Genomic DNA, 23,792 nt, shown 5'->3' with positions numbered 1-23,792 from the left:
AAACTGACAAATAATTAAAAAAGCAATCCTGGCCCAGAGAGCTCATAGTCCTGTGTGTGAGACAGTTCATCGTCAGTGAATGAAATAGGCAAGTAGGGGCATGGCTGAGTTGGGAGGATGAGATAACAAACCAGATTTGCAGAATAGCAGAAGTCCTAGTTTGTGCCTTGCCTAACCAGTGCCAGGTAGTAGCCATTGTGAGATATGCAGTCACTGGGTTTGTGACTTCTAACCTGAACTTCAGTGACACATGAGCCATCTGCTCTCAACAATTTATAATTGAGCTATAAGCCATGGGATACACTATATATTTAACTTCACAGTATATTGCTTTATCTGATGTGATCAAACAACAGAAAAAAAGTATTGGGGGAAAATAATGAAGTATCAGGAAAATTCTTTACTGACTCCAAGTAGGCAGTTGGGGAAGGATAATATTTACTTCATGGTAAATATTAAATAGTATGGTGTTTGTCCAAATGCTTTCTGCTGGCTGTTCCTTGCCTTTCATTCAACATTTGGCAGCACATTCTTGAGAGTTGCTTCTTTTTTTTTTTTTTTTTTTTGCATTTTTCTGCACTCAGCTTTGTTTGAACTAAACTAAAGGATATTGCATATTAATTCTTCTGTCTCTGTTGACTCAGACCAGTTGCAATAGGGTGGGGCTGGCCTCTCAGGCCACGGCAGCAGCTGTTGAGAATCTACTAGAGTGGGTTCTATGATCCTTCAGCTGTGACATCTCCTCTCTGGATGGACAATTGCTCTCAGGAACAGGAGCTCTGCTAGTGGCCTATTAACAAATTTGCAAGAGCTAGCAGTATCCAAACCCAGGGTAATGGAGGTATTTTACAGATGGTGATGTGGCGCTGACTTATGCATATTTAACATCAGGCACTGGTGTTCCCTTACATCAGATTTTGAAATGTAACTGAGAAGTAAAATCTTTTTTTTTTTGCCTTTATTTTTTCCTTATTACTTATATAGGTATCCCTAGGCATTTAATTTAATTTTCCCCCCAATGAGGTTTGGGTTTTTTGTTTTTTTTCCCTATGTTTGAGCTCTCCCATCCCTCCTTTTCTAGAGGAGCTTGGCAAGAACTCTTTAAGAATTGGCATCCTCCACTCTAATTTCAGAAATGGGCAAAAGAGAGCAGCAGCTCCGATTACAGCCTCCTGCCACAACATTATTTAGCTCCTCCCAATATTTTGCCAGTATCCTCTGACAAAGGGGGTGTAGTGATGGGCTAATCATTCCAAAGTAAAATACAAGCCAACGAAAGATGTTTCAAAATACAAACCTTTGAGGAAGCTCCATAAAGAACCAGTAAAGAACTAACACCAGTTTCCCTTTTGCTTTGCAGTTTAGCTTTTAAAAAACCACTGAAGACTCTCCTGAAACTTCTCAGGTCAGTGGATGCCAGCTTTTGTCCCAGTTGTAGGTCTCTTGTCACTGGAGTCTAAAGCTGCTATTGGCCCAGAGAAGCTGATTGTTGGAGAGAGAAAGGAACTGAAAGTGTTACGTTTTCCAAACTTGGGACTAATTGAGAGTTGTCTCTGCAAAATACGGGCATGCAAATGTGGGTACGGTACATGCATAATTACTTAAGCTCCCTTGTACATACATTTTGGGGAAAGACAACTTTGGGCTCAGGTTCTGAAATTATCTGTCCCCAACTCTGCAATGCCTGCTTAAACATATTTAATCGCTGTTCCTAATAGACCGCTGCTGTTGGTGGACAGCAGGTTTAGCTCCAGTCAGAAAGATTCTCTGCCAGAGACCTTCTCTGGGTTTTAAAGCTGGCTTCACACACACTACAGGTTCCAGGATCCTCAGGGCCCTAGAGTTCAAAGGATTTTATTTTGGACTTTTTGTTTGAAATTTCATAATGGGCCAGATTCTCACCCCCTCAAGAAAACTGAGTTGTACCTCTCTTAGAGCCCTAGTCAGTGAGTATGTACCAGAAAAGGCAAATATTCATTTTATGGACTAAATCCTATAGCTCTTCCTCGGGCAAAATTCCAGTGAAACCAATGGGAGTAATAACTTCAGGATTTGGCTGCAGGGGCAAACCCTGCCCTTTTCTCCATGGGACAGTGGGACATCTGGCAGAAGAATGAGTGAAGTTTGGCTTAGCAAAGGGCGGCAAAATTCAGTGGACTCTGCAGCAAATCTGGAGCACAGCTCTATGGGGATTCCCTGCACAGGCAGTATTTAGGGATGGATCTGATCTGGAGAGGGGTGAGCCAGAAAATATGCTGCTATGCCGATTCTCCAGCCCTTCCTTCTCAAAGAGGGGAGTGCTCCAGCCGTTAACATGGAGTAGCCTCTGCAAAGTGTCTTCACAGCCACTTTGCCGCTTTGAAGAAGATTCATTTCCCCTTCCATCCAAGGATATCCTCAGATGCCAGCTGAGATACTCAGGCTGAGCCCTGGACTGTGGATTTGCTGCTATATGCAGATTATCATTATTAATTATTTGTATTACCGTAGCACCTTAGAGCCCTAGTCATGCACCAGGCCCCCATTGTGCATATGATCTGAACTGTCCATACACCTTCAGTACATAGTGTTCAACCTTGTTACTCCAGCACTGCTGGTGAGCCAGCCTCACAATATATTCTGCATACCCTGGAGTTTGCCATTTTGTCCTTTACTCTTCCCTTAATCACAATACGTGCAAAGTGGTTCTGGGGTGGACCAATTGGCTCTATTTCTTGTGAGCAGGTTTTTATCATGGTGAACATGTCAGCCCTTTAATTTCAAGTGTTGTCTCAATGTACGTGGCATAGTTATGTTCTGGCTTTCATGGAGGAAGATGTGAGGGAATGTGTTCTATTGGGAGTAATTCAATATGCACACAATGTGAGTAAGAGAGAGGCTACGTTGGTAAATGACACAGCTTTCCACACAGAACATTTTTTGTTAGTCTTGGAACTAAATGAAAGCTCAGTTATTCCATACTGACTTTGTTGAAGATTACTCCGGATTCCTAAGACATGGGCCCAGACACAGGTTTGCTCTTTTTAACAGATTGTCCTGCCCAATCCTGTGCTTTTTCTGTTTTTCTCTGCACTGACACTGCTATAGCAGTATGGAAATATGTGCTAATACCACAGTTGTCACAGGAAGGAAAGAAGAAAAATGATGTGGAACAAAATAAAAAATTCACAATCACATGGAAAAAATCTTAGGATCTTAGGCTACAAACACAATATAGGGCTGGCACGGACTGAATGCAGATGGTAATGATGACAATAATATAAATCATATCAGTGCTTTATAATTCTATACGTAATTATTATTTAAATCAGTTTTCCTGGCACTCACTTGTTTGTACCTCTGAGTATCATCCTTAGCACTTTTTACAAAAGCTAGGTACAACATTTGCTACTCTCCAATCCTCCAGTATAGTAGCTGACTTTAATGAAAGATGGCACATTTTTCTCAGCAGCTCTGCTGTTTCATTGTTGAATTCCTTCAGAACTGTTGGGTGTATACCATTTGCTCGCTCTTGACTATATTAAGTTGTTCCATCATCTCCTCTTTTTACACCTCCTTTTTTAACACACCTTATCAACATTTTCTGGTAAAAAATCAATGTTAAAATCATTTAGCGTCATTGCAATGTCCTTACTTTCCGGAATTTTTCCCTTCACTCTATAGTAGTGCAGCATACCCAGTCATTCTTTCATAGGTTTCCTGCTTCTGATACTCTGAAATATTTTCTTATTTCTTCAAAACCCTTCTTAAGCTCTCATCATTTCCATCTGACATTTGACTTGCAACATATGATCCTTTCTATTGGCTTCAATTTGATGGGATTTCCAGTTACTCAGATGACCTTTGAACCTTGCCATTAAACCATTGTTTTTTTGTGGTTGTTAGTAAGAATCTCTTTGTTTAATGTTCTCTTTCCCGCACCAAAGAAAACAACACTCAGAACCAAGCCACCAGGGGCACTCCAGAGTTCATCTTCTCTATTCACGTGTATTCTTGAATGAGAGAGAGAAAGAGAGTACACTATCAGGAATCTGATTCAGTGTGTTTGGGACACCTCTACCTCTAAATGAAATGCTAACCATTTTAAAGTAAAAACCTTTAATATGCAATTTATGAACTACACTGGCTCTGTTATTTGCATGAATCACCTCAAATAATCTAACAAAAATACCATGCATCTGTTTTGAATTCATTGTCCCATATTGAGAGAGCCTATTTCATGAGGAAAAGCTCCAGGAATGTTATAGTTCCTGTAACTGTGTTAGATCTCTCTATTTCTGTCTAGCTTTCCAGACACACCAGATCCCATTCAACTCGGTCCTAAAGCCTTTACGGTTGACTCATTAGTGAAAAGATGCAGCTGAGTAGTAGTTTATGTAGGTCTGGGACTTGCCATGCACTGAGTCCTGGACTGTGGCTCTGCTACACTGGGGCCAGGCATAGGAAATGCATCAAAAGGAAGAGCCTGCACCACTGAAATCAATGAGAGTTTTGCCATTTGTTTAATTGAAGGTAAGAACAGGGCTCCAATAGCCGAGGTTGAAGGTATTCTGCCTATGCCTCCTAAATGCACTTATTTCAATAAATGGCAGAGGTGAAAGTCGGCCAGTATGGGCAAAGTGGCCGCCAGTATGGGCTCGTACGCAGCCGATGTTAAAGTGCTGCCGTGGCAGCACTTTAAGGACCCTCTAACATCACTGCCCCTTTTGCTTCCCCCCCCATCAGCAGCCCTGCTGGAGGGCAGTGTCTAAAGAAGGGAAGTTGCCCTGGGGCCCGGCGATTTAAATGGGCCCAGGGCTCCCAGCTGCCATTACCTTGGGAGCAGCCAGAGCCCCAGTCCCTTTAAATCACTGCTGGAGCCCTGGGCAGCGCAGGCCAGGCAGCACGGAAGGGCTGTTTGGGAGAGGCTGACCTTCAGCTCCACCCCTTCCACCTGAGGCCCATCCACTTCCGCCCTTTCCTGGGCCCATTCTGGGTGCCTGGAGTCTGACCCCCATACTGGTAAATCTTTTATGTTACTTTCACCCCTGATAAATGGTCTGTTATTTCTACCAAGATTTAGGGACCAGAACCTCAGCTGGTGTAAATTGGAATAGTCCCATTGGCTACACCAATTTCCATCTGCTAAGAGTCAGGCCAAAAGATTGCATAGTCAACCTGAGAGAAATGCTGTGCCCCTTCCTGATCACTTGTGCTCTATTGCTTTCTGGATTCATACACCCATTTTGCTTACTGATCACTTCTACTCGGTTCAGCTCTTAAAATGCTGCTTTATCTTTGTTGCTTGTTCAAGACACAGCTGTATCACTAGCTTCACTATAAGGAGAATACAAACTGCTCAAGAGTCACAGTGCCCTTTTCCAAAAGAAATCACTAGTAATGTTATATATCTTAGCGTGCTCTCCTTTCCTCCTACATTCCAACTCAACATCTAGTTTCAACCTCTTTAGAGAATCTAAGGGCCAGTTTGGTTTTTCTGCATAGCAAGGTGGTCCTTGCAGCATCTAATGTAGCCACCAAAACTCCGTAGGCTGAAGTCTGCTCTCAGTTACACACATTCAACTTCCATTGAAATCAATGGCAGTTGCACCCATGTAAATAAGAACAGAATTTGGTCCTTAGGCTTTGGATCACAGAGCTTCAGATTGACTCTGAGTTGGGATATTTTTTAACCAGGATTTTCATTAACTGAACAATAGCACCTGAGTCTTACTTCACTTCAAAAAGAAATATGCTTTTTGTCATGTGGAGACATAAATGCATTTTCCATCAGTGTGCAATCCTACAAATGTGAAGGGCCAGAACTCTTCCTCCCTAGGGTTTTTAAAAAAGAGGCCCTCCCAAAAATGCCCACGTGCAACGTCTCTTTTAAAAAAGTACAGGTAAATGGAAAGAAATGATGAGTGACTGTGTGTGTGTGTGTGTGTGTGTGAAGATAAATGGACCCAAAATACTTATATACCTGATAACATATTCCACCTTATTGCCACTTGGTTGTGCCCATAGGGCAATCTTGACTCCCGGTGTCTGCTCCCATTGTATCACCTCTTCCCTGTCCTCATCTGGCAGTCTAGTTTAAGAAAGCAAGATATCTGTAAGCATTAGTTCTTCTTTGAGTAGTGTCCCTATAGGTGCTCAATTCTCAGTGTGCTTACACTCCATGCACCTCAGATCGGAGATTTTAGTTAGCAGTGTCTCTTTGGTCCTTGCATGTGCCCCCTGCAGCCTCGTGCCCTGCACCGAGGCAATATAGAGTTGTGTGGGCGAACCGCCCTTAGACAGAGCCTCCAGCAGCATCCAAATTGAGTTTACTTCAACTGTATTTTTCTCTCATTCTTACTAGTTAGTGTTAGTTCATAGAGTTCCTTTGTGTTATTTAGCTGTAGTAATGTTATAGTTTTTAAAACAACAACAACAACAATCTTTTTAAAATGTACTTATACTTTTAGAATAAGGACCATTGTCCCTTCACCAGTTTTTCTTTTGTTTTTCCCCCTCAGGGGAACTTAAACCCTGGGAAGGTATGCCCTGTTCTGGGTTTAAATGCTGCCTTTTGTTCCCAGAGGCTATCCTGGTCAGTGACAGATGCTCCCAGTGTGTCCGCTGCCTTGACAGGTCACACATTCCTCCAAAGTGTAATTTCTGTCTGCAATTAAAATCAAGGGCCAGAAAGAACTGGGGACTTAAACTATGTCTCCTCATAATAAAGAGTTCACTCCAATCAGCCTCTGACCATGGGTAGGGGACCCCCTGCAAACAACTGTTTCTGATCAGGTCAACCACTTCGACCTCCTTGGCGCAGCACTCAACTAGAGCATCGAAGATGAAATCTCTGAAATCCTTTTTAAAAGACTCTAGAAAGCAGTCTTCAAGTCCTGTGGGTGGAGAATCTATCTCAGAGACCATTTCTGATTCAGACGCCCACTTCGGCACCTACCAATCTCCAACTTGAAGTTCCTCAGGTACTGTGACCACCAGCAAAACTAACTCTGGCTCTAGAAGATTGGTATCATTGGGTGATTAGAGCAGCAGAGAGAAGAAGACCACCTCTTCTAAATCAGTTCCAACAGAATCTACTAGTACCTTGGTACCCAGTACTTTGGCTTCACAAAAGACCAGACTGACACCTATTGGTCATTCACTGGAGCACATGAGACCTTCAGTACCATCGGCACCTTCTGACAGTTACCTCTGCCCAATTTACCTCATTGGTACTGTCCACTGTTCCGTTACCACAAGAGTTTCAATTTCCTCAGGACTTGGGAGTAACAGAAATGCCTGAATTTCCCCTGTTCAGCACCAACCTATTCTTGATAGTGAGCACCTTTCAATCTCCAGAAATTCATCCAATACCGACAGAGTATCCACCTATCTCTATGACTGCTCCACCTCTACCAAAAAGAGGAGGAAGATGATGGGGACTTTTCATCAGTTTCCCACATTTCTGCCCAGGGCTCTCCATTTCATTATCAAGGAACATTTATCCTGAGACCTCTAAGGAGTCAGATTATCCTTGTGAGAGACACTGTCCATCCCGCTGGTATGATACCCTTGGATACGTCCACTGATGCCTCAGAGGCTGTACTGGGACCCTTGGATGGCTTACCATCAGCAGTTTTCCAGGGCCCCTAGTGTTTCTCACTGGAAGAAAAGCAGACAATCCCCAGAAACCACTCTCTCTAGGGCTCCTGATCCATAAAACATGACCTTTCAGGAACAGAAAGTGAGATTGGACAAAGAGATTATCCCTACAACATCTCTTCTTCCTCCCCAAATGAAGCTGTCATGCCTTCCCCATCATCCTTGACTGACAATTTTAAATAGTTCCAAGACCTCATAAAAAGGTGGACTCCTTGCAAGTTCCACTGGAGGAGGTTAAGCAGTTGCATCATAAATTATTTGACATTCTGCACAATTCATCATCTGTCAGCATTGTGCTAACTATTCATGAGTCCTTGTTATACTCTGCAAAAACAGCCCACCCTCAATATCGCTCACCTGTGAGAAAGTGGACAAAAATATTACATTCCCTCCAGGGAATCTGAATTTTTATTTTTGCATCCATTCCCCAACTCCCTTGTGATTGATGCTGTGAATAAGAGTGTCAGACAGCACTAAATTGACTCCATATGATAAAGACCTAAAGCATCTTGATTTATTTGGCCATAAGTCATGCTCACTGGCTACCTTACAATTTAGGATCACCAATCATCAAGCCCTCATAGCAAAATACAGCCATAGTAACTATTCAAAGTTGAATGCCTTTATTGAGCATCTTCCAACAAACCAGAGCGAGCAATTCCAGGAGATCATTGCAAAGAGCCAATGGCACACAAGAACATCTCTGCAGGTCTCTCTGAATGCCACTGATACAGCCACTCATTCTATCTCCAGTGGTAGTCATGAAGAGAGTTTTCTGGCTTTAGCTCTTGGGTTTTCTGAGGGAAGTCCGAAATACAGGACTGAGGACCTTCCTTTTGATGGATTGAAGTGGTTTGCAGAAAAAAATGGATGAATCTCTTCATACTTTAAAAGACCCTACAGCTATCTTACGCTCTCTGGGAATTTACATCCCTGCACAAAAAAGAAAGTTGTGTAAGTATCAGATGGCCCAGAGATCTCGTTCCACCCAGTTTACTGCCTCCCAAAGACATTATGAACACCAGCATAAGGGACAGCGGTTCCAGAAGAAGAGACCAGCTACTTCTCAGGCGTCGACTTCACATTCCACAACTTTGAAATGTCAATATTGACAGGCCAGTTGAGGTGCTGAGTTACCATCTCCACTTTTATGTACTGCAACAATATGCATGTCTCCCTGGTTTCAGTTACTGCCTTTCTCATTTCCGTCAAAGTTGGGAACATATCACTACAGACAAGTGGGTATTGGAGATCATTGCAACAGTATACTCCATCCACTTTACCTCCCTTCTCCCCATCCCATCTCCCTCCCTATCCCTCTTCAGGGAACCCGCTCATGAGCACCTATTGCGACAGAAAATTGACTGGGTGCTATAGAATCTGGGTGCTATAGAACCAGTTCCCACACAACACAGAGGGAAGGGATTTTATTCCAGGTACTTTCTGGTTCCAGAAAAGAAAGGCAGTTGGAGACCTACTCTAGATTTAAGATTACTCAACAGATTTGTAAAGATTCAGAAGTTCAAAATGGTAACTCTTGCAGCAATAATTCCATCATTGGACCAATGGGGATTGGTTCTAGGCCCTCAACCAAGACACTTATTCCATATAGTGATCCACTCCTCCCACAGAAGGTTCCTATGCTTCACTCTAGGTCAAGAGCACTTTCAGTACATGCACATAGTCTTGTCTGCACTCAGAATGTTCTCAAAAGTATTTTCTGTGGTAGTGGCTCATTTTCACAGACAAGGAATTCTGATTTTCCCATACTTTGACAATTGCCCGCTCAAAGGGTGTTCTTTCAACACAGTTTTGATGGCCACTCAGAGGGCTGTAAACCTACTTCTTTGATAGGAACTACAATTAAAAATTTGAAAGTCCACCTTAAGGACAGTGCAAAGTCTGGAGTTCATAGGAGCTTACCTCCATGTGGTAACAGCTAAAACATTCCTCCCTTTGCACAGGTTCATAACCCTAGTCAGTTTAGTCACTATAGTCCAAGTCAGTCCTCAAATATCAGCCAGAAATTGCCTCCAGCTATTGGAACATATGGCAGCTGGCACCTTTGTATTATATGCGAGGCTTCATAAGCACTGCCTCCAAGGCAAGACTCAGAACTGTTTATTCATCAAGCAAACACAGTTTAAACAAACTAATCTCCAGGCCTGTGGTAGTTAAAAAACATAAATAAAAAATAAAAATAAATAAATAAAAAATAATCCTTTGACTGTCAGAAGAACCCTCACAATATTTGTGCAGGGGTCTCCTTCACTCAACCATCTCCATTTTCAGCAATAACAATTGATACATCCCTGCTGGGGCGGGGAGCTTGCATAAATGCTCACACTGTTAAAGGTGGGTGGTCTCCTCTCAAGTCTCTCCTGCACATCACCTTTCTGGAACTCAGAGGAGTCAGAAATGCCTGTATCCATTTCCTTCTGCTGATTGGGGTAATTTTCTGTAACCCTTCTGCCAGGTGGAGCCAGTAGCTACCAGGTCTGGCTTCAATATCTAAGGTTTCCTTTCCATTGATACAACACAGAACCGGCTCAAGCCCTCACCCAGTAACCTGGGAAATTTACATACCACCTCTGAGCACCTCTCTGCCATCGCCCTGCTGGCTTCCTCCTTACCACCCCTCTCCACCTACGGACCGCTCATCATGCTTCTCCACCACACCAGCCATTCATTCACCAGCTGACTGTCAGTTACCTTCTGCTGCCACCTGCATCTCTGCTGTGACCTCTACACATTACTCTCTTAGTAATTTTCAGCTCTTCACAGGCTGGGCAGAAACACTGCCCCCTCTCCAGTGATTTCAGCTCTTTATTATTAAATAAATTATTATTTATTTAATAATAAAGACACGCTGCAACTGCATCCCAAGTTCCTGCCAAAGGTATCTTCGGACCTTGACATAAATCGGCCTATCTACCTTCCAGTTTTCTTCCTTAAGCCACAGTGGGATAAAGGAGATGTGACATTACATGCACTCGATATCAGGAGGTCATTAGCCTTTTACTTAGACAGGACTAAACCCATTAGTAAATCTTCCAGATTATTTCTCTCCATTGCAGACAGATCTAAGGGATCTCTGATTTCAAAGCAAAGACTCTTTAAATGGATATCTGGCTGCATTACCCACTGCTAACAGTCTTGTGATCTTCAACCTCTCTCTAGAGTATTAACTCATTCCACGAGATCCATCTCTACTTAAAGAGCCTTTCTTAAGAACATTCCTGTCACGGAAATATGTAGAGTCACAACTTGCACTTCCAGTCATACATTTTACAATATACAGTCACTTATGCCTCAGCTTCTGACGCCATATGCGGCTCTACTATTCTATTTTCAATCCTAGACTTGACTCTGAAGCCCCACCCTTCCACAGAGGGTGCTTCTCAATAGTCACCTAGTGTGGAGCACCCATAGAGAGACTGCTTAAAGAAGAAGAGACGGTTACTTACCCTGCACAGTAATTGCGGTTCTTCTAGATGTGTATCCCTCGGGTGCTCCACTATCTGCCCTCCTCCCCTCTGCTTCAGAGTTGTTTACAACAGGCTGTGCCTTAGAAAAGGAACTGAGGGAGGTTCACCTGCACAGCTCACCGAGGCTGCAGGGGGCGCATATGTGGGCCAAACAGACACTGCTACCTAAACCTCTGATCTGAGGGGCATGGCGCACAAGCACACCTAGAGTGGAGTACCCATAGGGGGACACATCTCAAAGAACCACAGCTACTGCACAGAGTGAGTAACCTCCCCTCTCTCTTTTTATTTTTTCATCTGTTCTTTTCCCCTCGTTGGTATTTCTCCCTCCTCTGGAATTTGATCAAATTTTGATTGAGAAGTTCCTTCAAAAATTCAAAGATTGGCCTTAGTTTTTAGATCAGGAGCAAGAACAAAGGCAGGTTGTGGAGTGTCCTTGTCATATTTGTCTGCAAGAACATTTTTCCAGAAACCACTGTCTGAACTCAATTTTCCTCAGACCTAGCACAGATTAAGGGAAGTTACCAACACATGCTCTATTTTAAATATTTGACAATGTGTTATGCAGCGTGTTGAAAGCCTGAGAGTAATATCTTCTGTTAATGTTATAGCCACAATATACCCTTACTTTTTTAGTTCTTGTGTTTGAATTTATTCCAGAAACATGCAGAACAACCTATTCTGTTACAGGTTGGTGTTAAAGCTGGACCATCATTAACAGCACCCAATCCTCAGGTAATTGTACCATATGCCTGGAGAAGGGTTTTATATCTGAGTCAGAAAAGGACAACAATAAAGGATTATATCTCTTTGTAAAAGTGCCTGCTGTGCCCCTTCTCATACTTCTGAAGTAGTGTTTTCTATTCCTCTTTTCTTCCTTCATCCATTGACGCTTAGAGGTTGCAAAACCCCATAGTACAATATAGAGAGCAAGCTCCCAGGGTGAAATCCTGACCCCATTGAAGTCAATGCCAAAAGTATCTAACTCAGTAGTGCCAGGATTTCATTGGAGGTTTTCATTTACAGTTGTTTAAAAGGGCCCATGAACAGGATTCATTGGAAGGATACCTGTGGCAGCACCAGAGCAAAGAAGCAGGTTGCCCTTGGAAGGCATGTACGACCTCGTCAAAGATCTCCCAGCTATGGATAAACCTTGGATAAACCATAGACTTTTAGATACTCATCTGAACTCTGAACTTCTGTGGTTCTCCTACAACTCTTTAAACACCTACCTGATGTAGACAAATCCACAAGGCCTAAGGTAATACAAGGTAATGTTAGCTCATTATGCTATCATGGCAAGTGTTTTCTCTTAAAATATTTTTTCTCCCGTGTGTTTGTTTTCTTTATATGTATAGTACCTGTATTATGTTTCCTCCTCAAAAGCCAGGGGTCTACCGATACTTACTAAGTGTGATAGATGTCCTAAAAGTAGCCTCCTCAATTGCAGTGATGATGCCACAACAATGGCAAAATTCTTCCAAACCATTTATGCCATGATTACTTAAATTCAGCTAAAATAGGGCAAGATGTCCATACTTTTAACACCATTGGCTAGTACCTTACACTCTGAGTAGTTCCATTAAAGTCAGTGGGGCTACTTGTTGAATAAGGAACCATTCAATAAGAGTATGTGTATCACACTGGGACACTAGGAATTCTACTGCAATTTACTACACTGCCTGATTCTGCCTCTGTTACACCCATTGGATGAAATTCAAGCATGAGCTTTACCTGTTGAGTATTACCTTGCTAGGGGCTAGATTGTTCAGCTGTTGTTCATGCTGTTGAGCACTTACTCAGTTAGCCCCATTGACTTTAAATGCCTTTAAATGTCACTGTGCCACTTGAAGGTTGTTGCTTAGTGGCAGAGCTTGCTCTTTGAGGCTTCAATTTATTAGAGGGTGTTTATAACTGATAATGAGCTTGGGCAAAAGACAGCAATAGTCTAGATTTTGAGCTGCTCTGAAAACAAAAGGTTGTGTAGTATCAGACATAATTTACATTTCTGGCTATAATATTCACTCAAAGAGACAAAGAAAGAACAGTTGCAAAACACTTGGCTTTACAGGTGTTTTCTCATTGCCCAGAGACAGGCTTGGGGAAAATGCAGATAAAGCTTAATTTAGCACTTCTTTGGAGTAACTGGGATCAGAGACTCCCTTTGTGTTTTTCTGAGACATGAAGAGGAAATAACTACGGAAAAATAGCTTTCAGCTGTTCATTATTTTCAGCTATTTTTCCTTTTTAAGTTTTAAAAATGTATGGTACTATTAAGGTGACAGAGTTAAAATAGGCTTAGTCCTTTTGTATATGACTAAAAAGAACCAATTTTGTTCTGTTTTTTCTATGTGTAATTAAGTAGATGAACACTTAAAATATCTTGAATACAGCCATGATTTATTTATTAATTATTATTATTATTATTATTTTATTACCAGGACCCCTAGTTACAGACCAGAACACGATTGTGCTAGGTATAAACATAGAACAAAAAGATGAACCCTGCCCAAGGAGTTTACAATCTAAGTATAAGTCAAGAGAGAACAGATGGAGACAGAGAGACAGGGAAATACAAGGAAATGAGACAATATTGGTTAGCATGATAGGCATGGGGGGCTTTTGCCTTCCTCTGCACCGTGGAGCACGGGTCACTTGCAGGTTCAAACTAGTGTAAATGGTGGATTCTCTGTAACTTGAAGTCTTTAAATCAGGATTTGAGGACTTCAGTAATTCAGCCAGAGGTCAGGGGTCTATTACTGGAGTGAGTGGGCAAGGTTCTGTGGCCTGCAATGTGCAGGAGGTCAGACTAGATCAGGGGTTGGCAACCTGCGACACGCATGCCAAAGATGACATGTGAGCCGATTTTTAATGCCACGCTGCTGCCTGCCACAGTCCCGGCCCCACTCAGCTCCTCCGCCCACTGCTCTCTCCTGCAGGGGCAGAAGACAGAAACTTGGTCCTGCCAGCAGCCAAGCTCCCCTCTCCCCCGCTTCTTCCCCCAGGGTAGTGCTTTCCTGCCCCTCCTCCTCCTCTCCTTTCCTGTGCAGATCTGGTGATCGCCCTTGTGAGGGAGAGCAAAGCTGCAGCCTGCTCGCTGCTCCGGGGAGGAGGCAGAGAAGAGGTGGAGACAGACTGGACCCTGGGGAAAGGGGGGGGGGGAATTGGGGCATATCCCCTCCAGCCCCCTGCCGTGAGCCGCTCATGGCAGGGTGCTGAGAGCACCCCCAAGAGCCAAGCACTCCAGCCCTCTGCCCTGACCCCTGAAACCCACACACACACACCCAGCCCTCTGCCCTGACCTCTGTACCTCCCCACAACCCCAGCCCTGACTTCTACACCCCCCACACATACACACCCATCCCACACCCTGACTCCTGCATCCTCTCACACACCTTCAGACCCCGTTCTGACTCCTGCACCCCCCACACATACCCAGCCCACCACACCCCATGCCCTGACTCTTGCACCCTCCACATCCCCACCCCACCCTGAGCACCAAACGGGAGCTCCTGCACCACCACCACCCCCACATTCCCACCTGCACCCCCGATCTGGGGTCCCAGACGCCAGCCCCGCTCAGCTCGCTGCTGGTCTGGGGTCTCAGCTGCTGGCCCCTTACCAGCTGGGGTCCCGCAGGCCCCGCTCAGCCCGCTGCCAAACTAGGCAAATGGAATCCCAGGCCAGCAGCAGGCTGAGTGGGCCGGCGACATAAGATCAGCATTTTAATTTAATTTTAAATGAAGCTTCTTAAACATTTTGAAAACCTTGTTTGCTTTACCTACAACAATAGTTTAGTTATATAATATAGACTTATAGAGAGAGACCTTCTAAAAATGGTTAAAATGTATTACCGGCACCGGAAACATTAAGCTAAAGTGAATAAGTGAAGACTTGGCACAACACTTCTGAAAGGTTGCCGACCCCTGGACTAGATGATCACAATGGTCCCTTCTGGTCTTGTGAATCTATGGTATAAAAGTCAGTTTGTATACTTGTGTGGAGTGGTGTATCTTAACATGGCTCAGATGTCCCACCCAAACATAACTACAGTGCTAGGTTATATGGAAAAATAGGTGGTATTAAGGAGACAAAAGGGATTAATTCACTTAATAGGATGGGTGCCTCTGCTTGGTTATGTCCCCACATTGTGTATGTATCTTGTTAAATTTCCTCTTATTACTCAGTCCTTCCCTCATTTTGTGCTGCCCGTACTGCCCTAATCTCTCCACATCACATCAGTTAATTGGTTGGGTTTTTCTCCGTGTGACTGCTACTGCTCTGATTTTGTTGTGGTCTACAGATTCAATCACAATCAAATGTGCTTCAAATAATCTGACAAAGAAAGACAGGGAGCATCTGTCCAGGGACCCAGATTCTCTTCCTTTTTTTGTGCCAAGTTGTACTGCTTAGGCAATGCAAAGTGTCAGACTCTGGTCCTAACTGATATCTGAGAATTATCCTACTTCAGGGGAGTTTTCAACTGACATAAAGTGGCATAGCTGGCTCCTTTACTAACTGCCTCCCACATGGTAGCATAAAGGGTGGGAGAGGGCATAGAGAGGAGATAACGCAGAGTACATTGGAGTTCACCAATGCACAATTGTCATATGATCTCTGAGACCACATGCCGTTGTTGTAAATTAGAGCAGCCCCTAATCTGTTCTAATTTATGCTGAAGGCTGAAGTCACCACAGTTGCACCATAAGAATGAGGGAGGTTTAACTTGCTTCCTAGTACCCCTCCACTCCTCTGCACTCAGTATGTCTCAGTGCAGAAGAGGAACTGAGCCAGAGTGTTCAAGGAGGCCAGTGTGCATCCTTAGTAAAATTCAAGCTAAGCTTCTAGGGTGACTTTGCCTGAAAGTTTCATCCTCTTCTCTTTCATGGTTTGCCTAATTGTTTCCTCTTTGCCCCACTGAAGAATGGAAATGGGAGAGCTAACACTTATAAATCAATTGACTTATCTTGGTGTAAGCTAACTTTTGTTCTGATAAGTAAGATGTTTTGCTTTGGGAATATGGATTTTTACAAGTCCTTCATCTAGACCATGTACTTAAGATCCTACGTGTGTGAATGCTGATGTTTATATTTATTGTCACAGTTACATTATGGGAGCTTTCATGGAGTAAGGTACAATTCCACAACAGGGAGGAATATCAGACTCTGGCCAACCGTGTGATAATCATAGTGCTGCAATGTGATATTCTGAAAGTTAAATAGAGTATTTTAAATCTGGCTAAAGGAGAGCGCACACAGTTTGAACAATGGAGGCAATACTGATGTCAATATTCAGGAACAAAAATGGACAAAGAACATGCACAAGTTTTACTGAAATGATATTGACTGTCTGTCTTGGCCAGCTCCAGATACTATTATTCTCATTGAAATACCTTTCTCCTCAAGTAATCCCAGTGGGGCTACTCAAGGTATGAATCTCTCTAATGTTCTCAGTATTATTTTTCTTATACTTCTCTACCATCTAACAGCTAATTCATACATCAGACCTTACTCTTCGGGTATGTCTACACTCGGAAATGGAGGTGCGATTCCCAGCTTGAGGAGGCATATTCTTGCTAGTTCTCGTTGAGCTTGTTGTATCCTTGGGGCAGCCGGTGTAGGAAGCAATCACTTGAGGCCAGAGAGCAGACAGCTAACCAAAACCTCCATTTTATTTACAGAGACAGAGAGCTCACTCAGCCGGTTGAAACCAGCTGAGCTATCCCTTAATAGTCTAACTCAGTTGCCATAGTAACAAAACCCATGACAACCAAATACACAACATATTCCTCCCCCCCTAATAAGAACATCCCCTAAATAAAACACACACTAAACTAGAGAAGGAGGGTAGACTGCCTCCATTCCCGGCTAAACCCTGGGGATTATTTTGCCCCTTAACCGTGGGTTCGCCCTAACTAAAGATCCAGCCGATGAGGAGGCCTTCTGTCTCTAGGTGGATTACGGCGAACTTCTGGTGTTGTTGCACCCGAAAGTACTAGGGGATCAGGGTCCGCAGCACGAATAGGTGAGGAGGTGGTATCAGCTCGTGCTGGGCAAAGGGGTATCTCAGCTGCCGGCAGTAATGGAGGAGAACAGTCAGGAACAGGTGACTCATGATTTGGTGTCTCACCAGGAGGGGTGAAGTCAGACCCCTCAACTGCAGATGGGTCCTGAAGACTGGCATGACCTGCAACAGCTGATCTACATGTCGCCACCAGGTAAGATTCTCTGCAGTCCGGACTGTATAGGAAACAGGTCCTGTTTGAGTGATGACTGTGGCCGGGACCCATTTAGCTCTGGAAGTATAATTCCGAGCCAAAACTGGCTGCCCTGGGCTAAAGGTTCGGTCTTTTGCTCTGGGTGCCCGTCTGATGACTTGATATTGCTGCTGACGTTGCACAGTTTGTCTGGGTTCAGAAGGTTTCAGCAGATCAAAGCAAGTGCGCAGCTGTCGTCCCATCATTAGAAAGGCTGGGGAAGCCTGGGTCGTAGCATGAGGTGTGTTTCTATAGGAAAGTAAGAAGGTATCCAGACGCTTTTGAATGGAGTGTTGTCCCTTTGCTGATTTCAAAGCGTTTTTCATTGTCTGCACAAATCTTTCAGCTAATCCGTTGGTGGACGGATGATATGGTGCTGACGTGATGTGGTGTATCCCATTTGCCTTCATAAAATTTTGAAACTCCTGAGAGACGAACTGCGGTCCGTTGTCGCTCACAAGTTGTTCTGGCAGACCAAAACGACTAAAGAGTCCTCGTAGTTTTTGGATAGTACTCTCTGCAGTATTGGACTGCATTATAGAGACTTCTGGCCATTTAGAATGGGCATCTGCTGCCACCAAGAACATGCTTCCTTCAAGGGGGCCAGCAAAGTCAACGTGAATACGTTGCCACGGGTTTTCAGGCCAGTCCCATGGGTGTAGGGGTGCCCACTGGGGTGATTTTCTTACACCCTGACATGACATACAAGCTTTTGCCTTCTCTTCAATAGCACTGTCCAATCTAGGCCACCAAAAATAGCTTCGTGCAATTTCCTTCATGCGCACTATTCCACAGTGCAACCGGAATGTAGCTGTTCTAACATCTGTGATCTCAGGGGTGGTGGAATAATGACACGCCTCCCCCACAACAAACAACCAGATTGGACCGATAACTCCGTCCGCCTGGACATGTAGGGAACAAGGTCGGGTGAGACCGGAGAGGTTTGTCGAGATTTTCCATGCATCACCAGGTCCATAACTTGAGATAATACTGGGTCAACGCGGGTTGCCTTCTTTATCTGAGCAGCAGTGATGGGTGTATTCTCTACCTGTTCAAAGTAGAAGATTTCCTTTTGGGCACTATCTTGATGTTTGACCGGTAAAGGCAACCTTGAGAGGCCATCTGCATTGCCGTGCAGAGTGGATTTCCGATATTTGATTTCATATGTGTGTGCAGAAAGTATCAATGCCTAACGTTGCATACGACTAGCAGCTAATGGGGGAATGCCTGTGTAGGGTCCAAAAATTGATGTCAGAGGTCGATGGTCTGTAAGAAGAGTAAACTTTCGCCCAAACAGGTACTGATGAAACTTCCTAATTCCAAAAACAATTCCTAATGCCTCACGTTCGATTTGGGTGTAGTTAGTTTCTGCTTTGCTTAGAGTGCGTGAAGCAAAAGCAATAGGTCTTTCTTCTCCCGAAGGCATAATGTGTGACACGACCGCTCCCACTCCATAAGGGGAAGCATCGCAGGCCAATTGCAGGGGTAAGGATGGATCAAAGTGCGTTAGAACTTCAGAATTTAACAATGCATCCTTAGCTTTGTTAAATGCAACATCACAGGCTTCAGTCCACTTCCAGGCCTTGTTCTGCCCAAGGAGCTCATGAAGTGGTTTTAGCAGTGTGGCTAACTGTGAGATGAACTTTCCATAATAGTTCAGTAGTCCTAGAAATGAGCGTAGCTGGCTTACATTTCGAGGTGGGGGAGCCTCCACAATAGCTTTAACTTTTGCAGGGGCCTTATGAAGACCTGCAGAATCGATGATGTGTCCCAAATATTCAACAGAGGGCTTGAAGAATTCACACTTGTCTTTGTGAACTCATAGGCCATACTCTTCCAGTCTTTGTAGGGTAGCCTCTAAATTCTTTAAGTGATCCTCTTCATTTCTTCCAGTGACCAGGATATCATCCAGATAGCACTGAACTCCTGACAAGCCACACAAGATCTGGTCCATAGCCCTCTGGAACAGGGCGGGAGCCGATGTGATTCCGAAGGGTAGGCGACAGTATCGATAAAGCCCCTTATGAGTCACAATAGTCAACAGCTCTTGGGACTTTTCATCGACGTGCATCTGTAAATATGCTTGACTCAGATCAATCTTACTGAACTTTTGTCCCCCAGCCAGGCCTGCGAAGAGGTCATCGATGCGGGAAGCGGGTATTGCTCTGCACACAACACTGGGTTGACAGTGACTTTAAAATCACCGCAAATCCGGAGAGAGCCATCTTTCTTCACTATTGGAACGATAGGAGTGGCCCATGAGCTATGGGTAACTGGTATTAGGACTCCATTGGTGACCAGGCACTCCAGGTCTGCTTCAACTTTTGGCCTGATGGCATATGGCACAGTTCAGGCTTTCAGATATTTTGGTGGACTGCCAGGTTTAATGTTCAATGTCACAGTGATTCCCTTCATACTTCCCAAATCATCTCCAAAAACAGCAGCATGTTTCCTTAGTATAGGGGTTAGACTGGCTTCTTCTTTAGTCATCCGGTGCACTTCTGCCCAGTTCAGCTGAATCTTCCCAAGCCAAGACCTACCCATTAAGGCTGGGTAGTCACCTCTCACCACAAACAGTGGCAATTTAGCCGCCTGTCCATTGAGCTCCACCTTAACATCAATAGTGCCCAACATGGGCACAGCTTCACCTGTATACGTCTTCAGAACAGTTTTTGTTGCCTTAAGCGGAAGATGCTGTAGCTTTTCCTTATACACAGTCTCCGGAACCAGCGAGACAGCTGCACTGGTGTCTAGTTCCATGCGTATAGGTTTGCCCTCCAATAAGGGGGTTACCCAGTATTCATGTGAGCCCGCTGCCAAAGACAAAACATGCAGTGGCACTTCCTCTTGTGAGGAGGTGTCACCTTGATCATCCTGGGTCTGCTCTAGGGTATGCAAGGTTCCTCTTTTTGTCGGCCAGACCACGGGCCTCTTTTTCTTTTGTTTACAGGCATACTCAATGTGTCCCTTTTTGCCACAGTGTCGACACACCAGGTCCTTACACCAGCATTCTGATGCCTGGTGACCCAGCTTACCACAGTGGTAACATTCTTGACTCTGCACCGTTTTGTGGGTCAGTTCTTATGACACTTTTTGCACCCTAGGGGATGCACCGATGTATTGTGCCTCCCTTGTAGCCAGTTCCATGGAGACAGCAATATCAACAGCCTTCTGTAATGTAAGCTGAGCCTCTGTCAGTAGGCGCTTCCGTATAGCTTCACTGCAGAGGCCACACACTAACCTGTCACGCAGGGCATCATTTAACATCTCTTTAAATTCACAGTGTTCTGTTAGCTTTTTTAAAATGGCTACAAATTGTACAACTGTTTCATCTTCCTTTTGGTCTCTTTTGTGGAACCTATATCTTTCAGCAATTACCAGTGGTTTTGGGGAGAAATGAGACCCCAGGATTTCCACAATGTCACTGTAAGATTTAGTCTCAGGCTTAACAGGGTGTAGTAAGCTGCGTAGCAGAGAGTAGGTTTTAGCCCCTACAACAGTTAAGAATATTGGCACCTTCTTCGCTTCTGTAATGTCATTTGCAATACCAAAAAGCTCAAAACGCTCAGTATACACATGCCACTGCTCTGTATTCTCATCAAAAGGCTCCAGGGGCCTGGTCAGAGTAGCCATGATTTTTAGTTTCACTTTCACAGTCAGTGCAACAAGCAGCTTTTTTTCTTTGTTTGGTCTTTACCTTGACTTCTACTTCCTTCTGTTACTGGAGCAGCGCCAGGATCCCATCGTCGTCGCCAGTGTTGTATCCTTGGGGCAGCCGGTGTAGGAAGCAATCACTTGAGGCCAGAGAGAAGACAGCTAACCAAAACCTCCATTTTATTTACAGAGACAGAGCTGAGCTATCCCTTAATAGTCTAACTCAGTTGCCATAGTAACAAAACCCATGACAACCAAATACACAACAGAGCTAGCATGCGAAAAATGGAGTATAGCTGCGGCAGCATGAGTACTGGGGTGGGTTAGTCTCCCAGTAATTCCATCCAAGACCCTGGGCCCATACTTGAGGTGGCTAACCCATCCTTCTGGTTGCGCTGCTGAGACCACGCTCCATTTTCGGCATACTAGGTTGGTGAGACCTCTAGTGCGGTGAGACCTCTAGGTTGGTGAGACCTCTAGCCCTCAAAATGCAATACACCCCCAGCTCCAAGTGCAGTTGTAACCTTTAGTAAATTCAAAACCAGCTTTTATCATAGATACCTGAATAAATCTGCAGAAGATATATAATAGGTCTCCTGACACTACTCCTGTTGAATAGACATATCCAGTGTTCATGGAAAAGGCAGAAAAATCTTTCTAAAGCTGTCTTCTCTGAAACTATAGGCAGTTTTATATTTCTAACTAGGTCAAGTACCAAATAAGACTTCAACCCCTCCTAAATAGTTGCTTTTTATAAAAATAAATACATAAATAAAACTTCAGACAATTAAAGATATTTTATGTTTGCTTTAATGGCTAGAAAATGAAGGTTCATTTGTAATTCAAGCTTTTATTCTTGCTCAAGCCACAGTTCTTTTATTCTCATCCAACTGGGAGTATTTGGAATGTTGCTTTGTACTTTCAAGAATAACAGTCACATACGTTTGCTGTCCATATTCACATTGGATTCTTAGCAGTGAGATGTGTAACAATACAAGTTTGCATAGCCGAATGCTCTCTGAGCATTTTTGTGGTTTCTTGGATAAATATCAGTAATCCAGTGTTTGATGCTCTCGAATTTGTGGAATGTGACATTTGGAATGGTACAAAGCTGAAGGTAATTCTACTCAGAAAAAACAAATGCCTTCTCTCTCTTACCGATGGATGAATGATCTCCCCCCTCACCACCAAATGCACTGAAAGAATAATGTGGTCACCTTGAAAATTCCACCTAATAGTATTTGCTGAAAACGAACTATCTCATAATGAAGTAGGGCCATAGTTTGCCACTTTAGGTATTCAGCTTACATTTAAATCAACAGGAAGTCTGTGTTCATATTGAAGTACAGCATTTAGCCCTCTAAATGAGACAAGCTCAGCAAAGCTCCTATTTGCTCAACTCAAAGGTGTGCTGGTGTTAGCCACGCAGAGCTGACTATCCAGTTCGCCTAGATATCCTCAAGTCCTGTTGCAATATTCCTGGCATAAAAGGAATCTCTGGTCTCATGGTCTATCATCCTAATAATGGCTAAGTGCTTTGAGCACTGGCCTACTAAACACAGGGTTGTGAGTTCAATTCTTGAGGGGACCATTTAGGGAACTGGGATTAAAAAAACCCTGTCTGGGGATTGGTCCTGCTTTGAGAAGGGGGGTTGGGACTACATGACCTCCTGAAGACCCTTCTAACCCTGGTATTCTATGAAACTAAGACATGACTACAATATTTATTAAAATAAATATATAGCTAATGGGCAGTTGCTTGCAGCAGCAGGAGAGGGAGCATTGCAGGTCTTTCTTTGGCAAAATTGGGTGGTGGATAGTCCACCCTTCATATGCAAAACATTCCTTATTTTGGATGTAAGCAGTGGGCCTCACATGCCCATGCTGCCCCCTTGAAGAAGTAGAAGGGGGGGAAATGGCCATTCATCCAATCCCAGAAATGGCTAGTGGGGGTGGGAGGGTGATGATCCATTTGAAAGCTGCTGAGCCTCCCTTTCCAGAAAATCATATCAAGTAAAGTTGACATGATTTGGGGGAAGGTGGGCATCCAGGCCTGTTGGGAGGAGGCATATGCAGGGATTAAGTGGATGTAAAAGCAAAACCCATAATGGTTCTAATGAAATTCTGAGGTGACTGAGTAAACTTTGACGTGTTCAAGAACCTTTTAGCAATTAACATTTATATCGCAGCCAGCTCTAGATGTCAATCCACTTTTTGCTTCAATAAACAATGAAAAATATAATTGCTGCAGGAGGTTGAAGTGGCATCTTGGTGCAGAGTTTAAGCAAATTACATTAGTTTACATTAATGTATTGATGCCCAGTAGTTAGATTACCTGAATGACGTGTGGAAGAAAAAGTTGTGCTTTCTAGTTCCTGGAGTTATAGAATCCTAGAAATGTACAGTTGGAAGGGCCTTTGAGAGGTTATCTAGTCCACCCTGGCTTCCATGTTGAGGCAGGACCAAGTAAACGTGCACCATCCCTGACAGGTGATTGTCTAAGCTGTTCATAAAAACCTCCAATGAATGGGATTCCACAACCTCTCTTGATAACTTTAGCTTTCTAATTATAAACACAATTTTTCTGAATATCTAACCTAAATCTCCCTTGTTGCACATTAAATGGATTACTTCTTGTCCAACCTTCAGTGGACATGGAGAACAACTGATCACCGTCCTCGTTATAACTGCCCTTAACATATTTGAAGACGGTTATCAAGTCCCTCCTTAGCTTTCTTTTCTGACAACTAAAC

General features: G+C 43.8%; 1 pseudogene; it reads right to left on the bottom strand.

Moving 5' to 3' along the window:
• Positions 1-17,558: 17,558 nt before the first annotated feature.
• Positions 17,559-21,129, bottom strand: LOC120374707 (annotated as a pseudogene).
• Positions 21,130-23,792: the final 2,663 nt, after the last annotated feature.

This window comes from Mauremys reevesii, linkage group 1, assembly GCF_016161935.1.
Source record: "Mauremys reevesii isolate NIE-2019 linkage group 1, ASM1616193v1, whole genome shotgun sequence".
In the NCBI taxonomy this organism is placed as follows: domain Eukaryota; kingdom Metazoa; phylum Chordata; order Testudines; family Geoemydidae; genus Mauremys; species Mauremys reevesii.
The sequence above is the reverse complement of the archived record's forward strand: the minus strand, read 5'-3'. Positions and strand labels throughout refer to the sequence as shown.